Raw genomic sequence first — 12,707 nt, forward strand, 5'->3', positions numbered from 1 at the left:
TCAGGCGGGTCTTGCACACCTTGCAAATCGCCATGGTAACATCCTCAGTGCAGTTCTCAAAGAAAGCCCAGACTTTGGAGCACCTGCCTCCTTGCTGGCGATTTCTGTTTGCTCCTCTTTTGCCTCTCACTTGAACTTCCACGCTTGTGGTGCCTGAAATTGCGCGCCGCCTACCTTGTGGCACAAGGCGAACTCGTGCAGCAGTGTGTTCTTCAACAGACTCATCTGTGCTGCTGCTACGACGGCGATGTTCTCGTTCACAAACAAAATCTGGGTCTCTGTCCACATTGTCCATACCCTCCTCTTCCATCTCCTCAAACTCGTCATATGTCATTGTGGGCCACCGCCGTGGAGTAGAGCTCCCCACAACAACCTCTGCGCAGCACACTCCAACGTCGTCTTCCAGATCTTGTCGGCCGACCTCCTGCAATTGCAACCCCTCCTGCCCAAATTGCTCTGGGATTTGGGTTTCCGAGTCCTCTTCGAACTCGCCTTGTATTTCAGTGCGCGGTGCATTTCCCACAGTTAACGGTTGTGAATCCAGGCACAACATTTCTGGCTGTTCCTCCATTGACCTTTGAAAGGTGGAAGTTTGTTGGGCTGGGAATAGCTCCTGCGAATACCCCATTGTGTCCTGAGGTAATTCATCGGACTGGTTATCTGGCAGTTGTGTGCGTGGTGTCGCTGCCGGTTGTGTCAGCTTTGTGCCCACTGGCTCCTTGTAACTGGCTGAGGACTCGGACCTCGTGCGTGATGTGCTGGTGCTGCTTAACCCACTGCTGGACGCTTGAGAGGTCATCCAAGTAATTATCTGGTCCTGTTCTTTTGGATTTGTGAGGGTTGTTGTCCTGGACAACATGGGCGGTATTGAGTGGGTTTTCTTGGGTGCTCCCCTGTGGCCTGTACGTGAACCGTCAGGGGAAACACCTCTTCCCTTGCCCCTCCCTCTTTCACCGGATTTCTTCCTCATTTCACTTATCCTTACAGTACACGCTGACTGGCAGCAGTACAGTGGCAGTACAGAAATGCTATACAGTACCACTATTCCCAGCAGCGACACAGAGCACAATGCTATACAGTGACGGGTGAGCGGTGTACCACTATTCCCAGCAGCGACACAGAGCACAATGCTATACAGTGACGGGTGAGCGGTGTACCACTATTCCCAGCAGCGACACAGAGCACAATGCTATACAGTGACGGGTGAGCGGTGTACCACTATTCCCAGCAGCGACACAGAGCACAATGCTATACAGTGGCGAACGAGCGGTGTACCACTATTCCCAGCAGACACAGAACAGTACACAGAATGCTATATAGTGTGGCTGAACAAGCGGTGTACCACTATTCCCAGCAGACACAGAACAGTACACAGAATGCTATATAGTGTGGCTGAACGAGCGGTGTACTACTGTTCCCAGCAGACACAGAACAGTACACAGAATGCTATATAGTGTGGCTGAACGAGCGGTGTACTACTGTTCCCAGCAGACACAGAACAGTACACAGAATGCTATATAGTGTGGCTGAACGAGCGGTGTACCACTGTTCCCAGCAGACACAGAACAGTACACAGAATGCTATATAGTGTGGCTGAACGAGCGGTGTACCACTGTTCCCAGCAGACACAGAACAGTACACAGAATGCTATATAGTGTGGCTGAACGAGCGGTGTACTACTGTTCCCAGCAGACACAGAACAGTACACAGAATGCTATATAGTGTGGCTGAACGAGCGGTGTACTACTGTTCCCAGCAGACACAGAACAGTACACAGAATGCTATATAGTGTGGCTGAACGAGCGGTGTACTACTGTTCCCAGCAGACACAGAACAGTACACAGAATGCTATATAGTGTGGCTGAACGAGCGGTGTACTACTGTTCCCAGCAGACACAGAACAGTACACAGAATGCTATATAGTGTGGCTGAACGAGCGGTGTACTACTGTTCCCAGCAGACACAGAACAGTACACAGAATGCTATATAGTGTGGCTGAACGAGCGGTGTACTACTGTTCCCAGCAGACACAGAACAGTACACAGAATGCTATATAGTGTGGCTGAACGAGCGGTGTACTACTGTTCCCAGCAGACACAGAACAGTACACAGAATGCTATATAGTGTGGCTGAACGAGCGGTGTACCACTGTTCCCAGCAGACACAGAACAGTACACAGAATGCTATATAGTGTGGCTGAACGAGCGGTGTACTACTGTTCCCAGCAGACACAGAACAGTACACAGAATGCTATATAGTGTGGCTGAACGAGCGGTGTACTACTGTTCCCAGCAGACACAGAACAGTACACAGAATGCTATATAGTGTGGCTGAACGAGCGGTGTACTACTGTTCCCAGCAGACACAGAACAGTACACAGAATGCTATATAGTGTGGCTGAACGAGCGGTGTACCACTGTTCCCAGCAGACACAGAACAGTACACAGAATGCTATATAGTGTGGCTGAACGAGCGGTGTACTACTGTTCCCAGCAGTGACACACAATGACTGGGGGGGACCCTGGCTAGCGTGGCTGGAGCGCGAACTACCCTGCCTGCCTACCCAAAGCTAAACCCACAGACAAATGGCGGAGATATGACGTGGTTCGGGTATTTATTTACCCGAACCACGTGACAGTTCGGCCAATCAGAGCGCGTTCGGGTCCGAACCACGTGACCCGTTCGGCCAATCACAGCGCTAGCCGAACGTTCGGGGAACGTTCGGCCATGCGCTCTTAGTTCGGCCATATGGCCGAACGGTTTGGCCGAGCACCGTCAGGTGTTCGGCCGAACTCGAACATCACCCGAACAGGGTGATGTTCTGCAGAACCCGAACAGTGGCGAACACTGTTCGCCCAACACTAGTGTCAGTGATCCTGGAGGATGCTGGAGGGGTGAGTCCTATCTGCAGTATGAATGATGTGTGACTCCTCTGCTCATGTCCTGGTGTCAGTGATCCTGGAGAATGCTGCAGGGGTGAGTCCTATCTGCAGTATGATGTGTGACTCCTCTGCTCATGTCCTGGTGTCAGTGATCCTGGAGGATGCTGGAGGGGTGAGTCCTATCTGCAGTATGATGTGTGACTCCTCTGCTCATGTCCTGGTGTCAGTGATCCTGGAGGATGCTGGAGGGGTGAGTCCTATCTGCAGTATGAGTGATGTGTGACCCCTCTGCTCATGTCCTGGTGTCAGTGATCCTGGAGGATGCTGGAGGGGTGAGTCCTATCTGCAGTATGATGTGTGACTCCTCTGCTCATGTCCTGGTGTCAGTGATCCTGGAGAATGCTGGAGGGGTGAGTCCTATCTGCAGTATGATGTGTGACTCCTCTGCTCATGCCCTGGTGTCAGTGATCCTGGAGAATGCTGGAGGGGTGAGTCCTATCTGCAGTATGAGTGATGTGTGACTCCTCTGCTCATGTCCTGGTGTCAGTGATCCTGGAGGATGCTGGAGGGGTGGGTCCTATCTGCAGTATGAGTGATGTGTGACTCCTCTGCTCATGTCCTGGTGTCAGTGATCCTGGAGGATGCTGGAGGGGTGAGTCCTATCTGCAGTATGATGTGTGACTACTCTGCTCATGTCCTGGTGTCAGTGACCCTGGAGGATGCTGGAGGGGTGAGTCCTATCTGCAGTATGAGTGATGTGTGACTCCTCTGCTCATGTCCTGGTGTCAGTGACCCTGGAGGATGCTGGAGGGGTGAGTCCTATCTGCAGTATGATGTGTGACTCCTCTGCTCATGTCCTGGTGTCAGTAATCCTGGAGGATGCTGGAAGGGTGAGTCCTATCTGCAGTATGAGTGATGTGTGACTCCTCTGCTCATGTCCTGGTGTCAGTGACCCTGGAGGATGCTGGAGGGGTGAGTCCTATCTGCAGTATGATGTGTGACTCCTCTGCTCATGCCCTGGTGTCAGTGATCCTGGAGAATGCTGGAGGGGTGAGTCCTATCTGCAGTATGAATGATGTGTGACTCCTCTGCTCATGCCCTGGTGTCAGTGACCCTGGAGAATGCTGGAGGGGTGAGTCCTATCTGCAGTATGATGTGTGACTCCTCTGCTCATGTCCTGGTGTCAGTGATCCTGGAGAATGCTGGAGGGGTGAGTCCTATCTGCAGTATGTATGATGTGTGACTCCTCTGCTCATGTCCTGGTGTCAGTGACCCTGGAGAATGCTGGAGGGGTGAGTCCTATCTGCAGTATGATGTGTGACTCCTCTGCTCATGTCCTGGTGTCAGTGATCCTGGAGAATGCTGGAGGGGTGAGTCCTATCTGCAGTATGATGTGTGACTCCTCTGCTCATGCCCTGGTGTCAGTGATCCTGGAGAATGCTGGAGGGGTGGGTCCTATCTGCAGTATGAGTGATGTGTGACTCCTCTGCTCATGTCCTGGTGTCAGTGATCCTGGAAAATGCTGGAGGGGTGAGTCCTATCTGCAGTATGATGTGTGACTCCTCTGCTCATGTCCTGGTGTCAGTGATCCTGGAGGATGCTGGAGGGGTGAGTCCTATCTGCAGTATGAGTGATGTGTGACTCCTCTGCTCATGTCCTGGTGTCAGTGACCCTGGAGGATGCTGGAGGGGTGAGTCCTATCTGCAGTATGATGTGTGACTCCTCTGCTCATGTCCTGGTGTCAGTGACCCTGGAGAATGCTGGAGGGGTAAGTCCTATCTGCAGTATGAGTGATGTGTGACCCCTCTGCTCATGTCCTGGTGTCAGTGATCTTGGAGGATGCTGGAGGGGTGAGTCCTATCTGTAGTATGATGTGTGACTCCTCTGCTCATGTCCTGGTGTCAGTAATCCTGGAGGATGCTGGAGGGGTGAGTCCTATCTGCAGTATGAGTGATGTGTGACTCCTCTGCTCATGTCCTGGTGTCAGTGATCCTGGAGGATGCTGGAGGGGTGAGTCCTATCTGCAGTATGATGTGTGATTCCTCTGCTCATGTCCTGGTGTCAGTGATCCTGGAGGATGCTGGAGGGGTGTGTCCTATCTGCAGTATGAATGGTGTGTGACTCCTCTGCTCATGTCCTGGTGTCAGTGATCCTGGAGAATGCTGGAGGGGTGAGTCCTATCTGCAGTATGATGTGTGACCCCTCTGCTCATGTCCTGGTGTCAGTGATCCTGGAGAATGCTGGAGGGGTAAGTCCTATCTGCAGTATGAGTGATGTGTGACTCCTCTGCACATGTCCTGGTGTCAGTGATCCTGGAGAATGCTGGAGGGGTGAGTCCTATCTGCAGTATGATGTGTGACTCCTCTGCTCATGTCCTGGTGTCAGTGATCCTGGAGGATCCTGGAGGGGTGAGTCCTATCTGCAGTATGATGTGTGACTCCTCTGCTCATGTCCTGGTGTCAGTGACCCTGGAGAATGCTGGAGGGGTGAGTCCTATCTGCAGTATGGTGTGTGACTCCTCTGCTCATGTCCTGGTGTCAGTGACCCTGGAGAATGCTGGAGGGGTGAGTCCTATCTGCAGTATGATGTGTGACTCCTCTGCTCATGTCCTGGTGTCAGTGACCCTGGAGAATGCTGGAGGGGTGAGTCCTATCTGCAGTATGATGTGTGACTCCTCTGCTCATGTCCTGGTGTCAGTGACCCTGAAGAATGCTGGAGGGGTGAGTCCTATCTGCAGTATGATGTGTGACTTCTCTGCTCATGTCCTGGTGTCAGTGATCCTGGAGAATGCTGGAGGGGTGAGTCCTATCTGCAGTATGATGTGTGACTCATCTGCTCATGTCCTGGTGTCAGTGACCCTGGAGAATGCTGGAGGGGTGAGTCCTATCTGCAGTATGATGTGTGACTCCTCTGCTCATGTCCTGGTGTCAGTGACCCTGGAGAATGCTGGAGGGGTGAGTCCTATCTGCAGTATGAGTGATGTGTGACTCCTCTGCTCATGTCCTGGTGTCAGTGACCCTGGAGGATGCTGGAGGGGTGTGTCCTATCTGCAGTATGAGTGATGTGTGACTCCTCTGCTCATGTCCTGGTGTCAGTGACCCTGGAGAATGCTGGAGGGGTGGGTCCTATCTGCAGTATGATGTGTGACTCCTCTGCTCATGTCCTGGTGTCAGTGATCCTAGAGGATGCTGGAGGGGTGAGTCCTATCTGTAGTATGATGTGTGACTCCTCTGTTCATGTCCTGGTGTCAGTGATCCTGGAGGATGCTGGAGGGGTGAGTCCTATCTGCAGTATGAGTGATGTGTGACTCCTCTGCTCATGTCCTGGTGTCAGTGATCCTGGAGGATGCTGGAGAGGTGAATCCTATCTGCAGTATGAGTGATGTGTGACTCCTCTGCTCATGTCCTGGTGTCAGTGACCCTGGAGGATGCTGGAGGGGTGAGTCCTATCTGCAGTATGAGTGATGTGTGACTCCTCTGCTCATGTCCTGGTGTCAGTGACCCTGGAGGATGCTGGAGGGGTGAGTCCTATCTGCAGTATGAATGATGTGTGACTCCTCTGCTCATGTCCTGGTGTCAGTGATCCTGGAGGATGCTGGAGGGGTGAGTCCTATCTGCAGTATGAGTGATGTGTGACTCCTCTGCTCATGTCCTGGTGTCAGTGATCCTGGAGGATGCTGGAGGGGTGAGTCCTATCTGCAGTATGTAAAGGAAAGGTTAGGCAGGCACTCAGGGTAACCCGAGGATGGGATGTAGCAAGTATTTGCAGATTAAACGTGTATCCCCAGCAGGGGCTACGTGCTCAAGACCGTTGGTGAGCAGTATCATGGAACATATTGCAAGAAAGGAGATGGTCTGGCACTGTAGCTTTTTAATGTATATCAGCAGGCATACATGAGTGAAAACAATGGTGTAGCATCAAGTGGCATAATAGTGCATTGTATCACAAGTGCTTATCGTGCTGCTGCTGAGGTGAGGGAGGGACGTCTGTGGGCGCCGGTGGGTGCACGGCCTTACGACCGTTTCGCTGTGGAATAAGCCTTGCTTCTTCTGAGGCCTGTGTGCACAATGTGTGAAGTCGAAGACGCTAAAGAAATAGCTGTCTTCCGTGTAGTGTCCCCGCCTATCATTCCCACAATCCCCAATGCGCTGGCCAATGGGAGAGGCTGCTGTCCGGGAAGGAGCGTAATGACGCTTCACGCCGCCCGCTCATCAGAGCCACTAAGGCAACGGGCGTGCGACTGTTCCCATGGAGACTGCTCCACCCCCAACCCACGTCACCGGCCGGCAAAGAAAACTTCCGACCAAGACGCGACCAGGGGGCGTGTAGCAAAAAAGGCTCCTTTATGTACGTATGTTGTTGCCAGGGAGATTGCCTAGAACTAGCTTATTAGCTAAGAGGGAAAACGTATTTACAGACTCTCCATGCATATAAGAAAGCGTGTAGGAGGAAAGCGCTGGGGAATGGGGGAGGGGGGGGGGAAGGGATGGGAAAAGTGGGGAGTGGAGTGGAGGGAGGGAAACAGGGAAAAGGGGTGGTATGGCAGGGCACAAGGGACCCAGACAGAGGTCCTGTAGAAGGAAAAAGAGGGAGAATGCAAAGCCATTGTTAAGGACAGTAAACACTAAACCACAAAAGTGAAATAATATTAGATGACATCATGACTGCATATTATAAACCTTAATTAGAAGACTAATACAAAAATGTATATAAATATATTTGCATATAACTGCGTATAAAAATACAAAAATATAAGCCTAAAAACCCATTAGAAATTTATAGTACAAAACTGCAGTCATGATGTATAAGGTAGAGAACAGAGTAGGAGACAGACTGAAAAACCCCAAGTAGGAGAGACCTAGGGGTCCAGGAAGCAGGCCAAATCAACGTAATCGTTGAGACCCAAAGGGCCCATAGCGTCCGTCCTGAAGATCCACTTGGCTTCTAGTCTCAAAAGTAGCTTCTTTCTATTGCCACCTCTGCGGGGAAGATTACAGAGGTCCACGCAAGCAAAAGAGAGTAGGTTTGGATCAGAATTGTGTGCCGTGGCCATATGGTCAACTATCCTGGGACAGCCCTTCCCTTTTGGGAGCAGGCGTACATGCTCCAAGATTCTATCTTTGACCATTCTGGTCGTCTTGCCAACGTAAAACCGCTGGCAAGGGCACCATAATGCATAAACGACAAAAGTCGTTCTGCAGGTGGCAAAGAACGGGACCTTGAATTGGACAGGACCGAGTCGATAAGACTCACCCGTTCTCATGTGGCGACAAGCTTTGCAAAAGCCGCAGCGGTGGTTGCCTGCGGAGGCAATGTTATCCAGCCATGTGCGGTGAGGACCCTCACGGAAGTCGCTATGGACCAAGAGGTCACCAATTGTGGGTGCTTTCTTAAACGCAACAAGAGGTTTGGAAGGTAAACATTCTTTAAGGATAGGATCCTGAAGTAGGATAGACCAATTCCTGTTGATAACATCTTTGATTTCTCTTTCCATTGGGGAGTATTTAAAGGTGAAAACTCCTAGTCCTTTCTTTTGATGGCTAGGATTATATTTTTTTCTATTGATTAAATCCAACCTATCTCTTATCAAGGCTTCGTTCATTGCTGAATCTAGGGCCACACTGTCGTAGCCTCTTAACAACAAACGTGACTTTAGTTCGTTGGCCTGTTCAACAAAATCGTCCAGTCTGGTGTTGTTCCTGCGTAAACGCAGAAACTGGCCAAACGGAAATGATCTGGTGACATGAGAGGGATGGTAGCTGTCTGAATGTAGGATCGTGTTAGAGGCCGTCGGTTTCCGATAACCCCTTGTCACGACTCCACATTCTTCAATCAAGAGTTCCAAATCCAGGAAGCAAATTTTCTCACTGGAATATTCCATCGTGAACAACATATTGATATCATTGGTGTTTAGATACTTCAAAAAGTCCATTAAGGTTGGAACATCTCCAGACCAGAAGGCCAAGACATCATCCACATATCTGGACCACATCCTCAGGTGCATCCTAAAAGGATTGTCCAAATCGTGGATGTGTCTCTCCTCCCATGCCCCAAGAAACAGATTAGCATGTCCTGGTGTCAGTGACCCTGGAGGATGCTGGAGGGGTGAGTCCTATCTGCAGTATGAATGATGTGTGACCCCTCTGCTCATGTCCTGGTGTCAGTGATCCTGGAGGATGCTGGAGGGGTGAGTCCTATCTGCAGTATGATGTGTGACTCCTCTGCTCATGTCCTGGTGTCAGTGATCCTGGAGGGTGCTGGAGGGGTGAGTCCTATCTGCAGTATGATGTGTGACTCCTCTGCTCATGTCCCGGTGTCAGTGATCCTGGAGGATGCTGGAGGGGTGGGTCCTATCTGCAGTATGATGTGTGACTCCTCTGCTCATGTCCCGGTGTCAGTGATCCTGGAGGATGCTGGAGGGGTGGGTCCTATCTGCAGTATGAGTGATGTGTGACTCCTCTGCTCATGTCCTGGTGTCAGTGATCCTGGAGGATGCTGGAGGGGTGAGTCCTATCTGCAGTATGATGTGTGACTCCTCTGCTCATGTCCTGGTGTCAGTGATCCTGGAGGATGCTGGAGGGGTGAGTCCTATCTGCAGTATAAGTGATGTATGACTCCTCTGCTCATGTCCTGGTGTCAGTGATCCTGGAGGATGCTGGAGGGGTGAGTCCTATCTGCAGTCTGATGTGTGACTCCTCTGCTCATGTCCTGGTGTCAGTGATCCTGGAGGATGCTGGAGGGGTGAGTCCTATCTGCAGTATGAATGGTGTGTGACTCCTCTGCTCATGTCCTGGTGTCAGTGACCCTGGAGGATGCTGGAGGGGTGAGTCCTAGCTGCAGTATGAGTGATGTGTGACTCCTCTGCTCATGTCCTGGTGTCAGTGATCCTGGAGGATGCTGGAGGGGTGAGTCCTATCTGCAGTATGATGTGTGATTCCTCTGCTCATGTCCTGGTGTCAGTGACCCTGGAGGATGCTGGAGGGGTGAGTCATATCTGCAGTATGATGTGTGACTCCTCTGCTCATGTCCTGGTGTCAGTGATCCTGGAGGGTGCTGGAGGGGTGAGTCCTATCTGCAGTATGATGTGTGACTCCTCTGCTCATGTCCTGGTGTCAGTGATCCTGGAGAATGCTGGAGGGGTGAGTCCTATCTGCAGTATGATGTGTGACCCCTCTGCTCATGCCCTGGTGTCAGTGATCCTGGAGAATGCTGGAGGGGTGAGTCCTATCTACAGTATGAATGATGTGTGACTCCTCTGCTCATGTCCTGGTGTCAGTGACCCTGGAGGATGCTGGAGGGGTGAGTCCTATCTGCAGTATGAATGATGTGTGACCCCTCTGCTCATGTCCTGGTGTCAGTGATCCTGGAGGATGCTGGAGGGGTGGGTCCTATCTGCAGTATGATGTGTGACCCCTCTGCTCATGTCCTTGTGTCAGTGATCCTAGAGGATGCTGGAGGGGTGAGTCCTATCTGCAGTATGAGTGATGTGTGACTCCTCTGCTCATGTCCTGGTGTCAGTGACCCTGGAGGATGCTGGAGGGGTGAGTCCTATCTGCAGTATGAATGATGTGTGACCCCTCTGCTCATGTCCTGGTGTCAGTGATCCTGGAGGATGCTGGAGGGGTGGGTCCTATCTGCAGTATGATGTGTGACCCCTCTGCTCATGTCCTTGTGTCAGTGATCCTAGAGGATGCTGGAGGGGTGAGTCCTATCTGCAGTATGAGTGATGTGTGACTCCTCTGCTCATGTCCTGGTGTCAGTGATCCTGGAGGATGCTGGAGGGGTGAGTCCTATCTGCAGTATGAGTGATGTGTGACCCCTCTGCTCATGTCCTGGTGTCAGTGATCCTGGAGGATGCTGGAGGGGTGAGTCCTATCTGCAGTATGATGTGTGACCCCTCTGCTCATGTCCTGGTGTCAGTGATCCTGGAGAATGCTGGAGGGGTGAGTCCTATCTGCAGTATGAGTGATGTGTGACTCCTCTGCTCATGTCCTGGTGTCAGTGATCCTGGAGGATGCTGGAGGGGTGAGTCCTATCTGCAGTATGATGTGTGACTCCTCTGCTCATGTCCTGGTGTCAGTGACCCTGGAGAATGCTGGAGGGGTGCGTCCTATCTGCAGTATGAGTGATGTGTGACTCCTCTGCTCATGTCCTGGTGTCAGTGACCCTGGAGAATGCTGGAGGGGTGCGTCCTATCTGCAGTATGAGTGATGTGTGACTCCTCTGCTCATGTCCTGGTGTCAGTGATCCTGGAGGGTGCTGGAGGGGTGAGTCCTATCTGCAGTATGATGTGTGACTCCTCTGCTCATGTCCTGGTGTCAGTGACCCTGGAGGATGCTGGAGGGGTGAGTCCTATCTGCAGTATGATGTGTGACTCCTCTGCTCATGCCCTGGTGTCAGTGATCCTGGAGAATGCTGGAGGGGTGAGTCCTATCTGCAGTATGAGTATGCCCTGGTGTCAGTGATCCTGGAGAATGCTGGAGGGGTGAGTCCTATCTGCAGTATGATGTGTGACTCCTCTGCTCATGTCCTGGTGTCAGTGATCCTGGAGAATGCTGGAGGGGTGGGTCCTATCTGCAGTATGAGTGATGTGTGACTCCTCTGCTCATGTCCTGGTGTCAGTGATCCTGGAGGATCCTGGAGGGGTGAGTCCTATCTGCAGTCTGATGTGTGACTCCTCTGCTCATGTCCTGGTGTCAGTGTTCCTGGAGGATGCTGGAGGGGTGAGTCCTATCTGCAGTATGAATGGTGTGTGACTCCTCTGCTCATGTCCTGGTGTCAGTGATCCTGGAGAATGCTGGAGGGGTGAGTCCTATCTGCAGTATGATGTGTGACTCCTCTGCTCATGCCCTGGTGTCAGTGATCCTGGAGAATGCTGGAGGGGTGAGTCCTATCTGCAGTATGATGCGTGATTCCTCTGCTCATGTCCTGGTGTCAGTGATCCTGGAGAATGCTGGAGGGGTGAGTCCTATCTGCAGTATGATGTGTGACCCCTCTGCTCATGTCCTGGTGTCATTGATCCTGGAGGATGCTGGAGGGGTGAGTCCTATCTGCAGTATGAGTGATGTGTGACCCCTCTGCTCATGTCCTGGTGTCAGTGACCCTGGAGAATGCTGGAGGGGTGAGTCCTATCTGCAGTATGATGTGTGACTCCTCTGCTCATGCCCTGGTGTCAGTGATCCTGGAGAATGCTGGAGGGGTGAGTCCTATCTGCAGTATGATGTGTGACTCCTCTGCTCATGTCCTGGTGTCAGTGACCCTGGAGAATGCTGGAGGGGTGAGTCCTATCTGCAGTATGATGTGTGACTCCTCTGCTCATGCCCTGGTGTCAGTGACCCTGGAGAATGCTGGAGGGGTGAGTCCTATCTGCAGTATGATGTGTGACTCCTCTGCTCATGTCCTGGTGTCAGTGATCCTGGAGGATGCTGGAGGGGTGAGTCCTAACTGCAGTATGATGTGTGACTCCTCTGCTCATGTCCTGGTGTCAGTGACCCTGGAGAATGCTGGAGGGGTAAGTCCTATCTGCAGTATGAGTGATGTGTGACCCCTCTGCTCATGTCCTGGTGTCAGTGATCCTGGAGGATGCTGGAGGGGTGAGTCCTATCTGCAGTATGATGTGTGACTCCTCTGCTCATGTCCTGGTGTCAGTGATCCTGGAGGATCCTGGAGGGGTGAGTCCTATCTGCAGTATGATGTGTGACTCCTCTGCTCATGTCCTGGTGTCAGTGACCCTGGAGAATGCTGGAGGGGTGAGTCCTATCTGCAGTATGAATGATGTGTGACTCCTCTGCTCATGTCCTGGTGTCAGTGATCCTGGAGGATCCT

The 12,707-nt window shown here is 52.0% G+C and overlaps 1 protein-coding gene across 7 annotated transcripts in view; it reads left to right on the forward strand.

Annotated features, from left to right (window-relative positions):
- Positions 1-12,707, forward strand: part of KHK (ketohexokinase) — a 217,064-nt gene that overhangs the window by 135,615 nt on the left and 68,742 nt on the right. The gene's annotated exons all lie outside the window — the stretch shown is intronic.

The sequence above is a fragment of the Hyperolius riggenbachi genome, chromosome 4 (assembly GCF_040937935.1).
Source record: "Hyperolius riggenbachi isolate aHypRig1 chromosome 4, aHypRig1.pri, whole genome shotgun sequence".
Taxonomy (NCBI): domain Eukaryota; kingdom Metazoa; phylum Chordata; class Amphibia; order Anura; family Hyperoliidae; genus Hyperolius; species Hyperolius riggenbachi.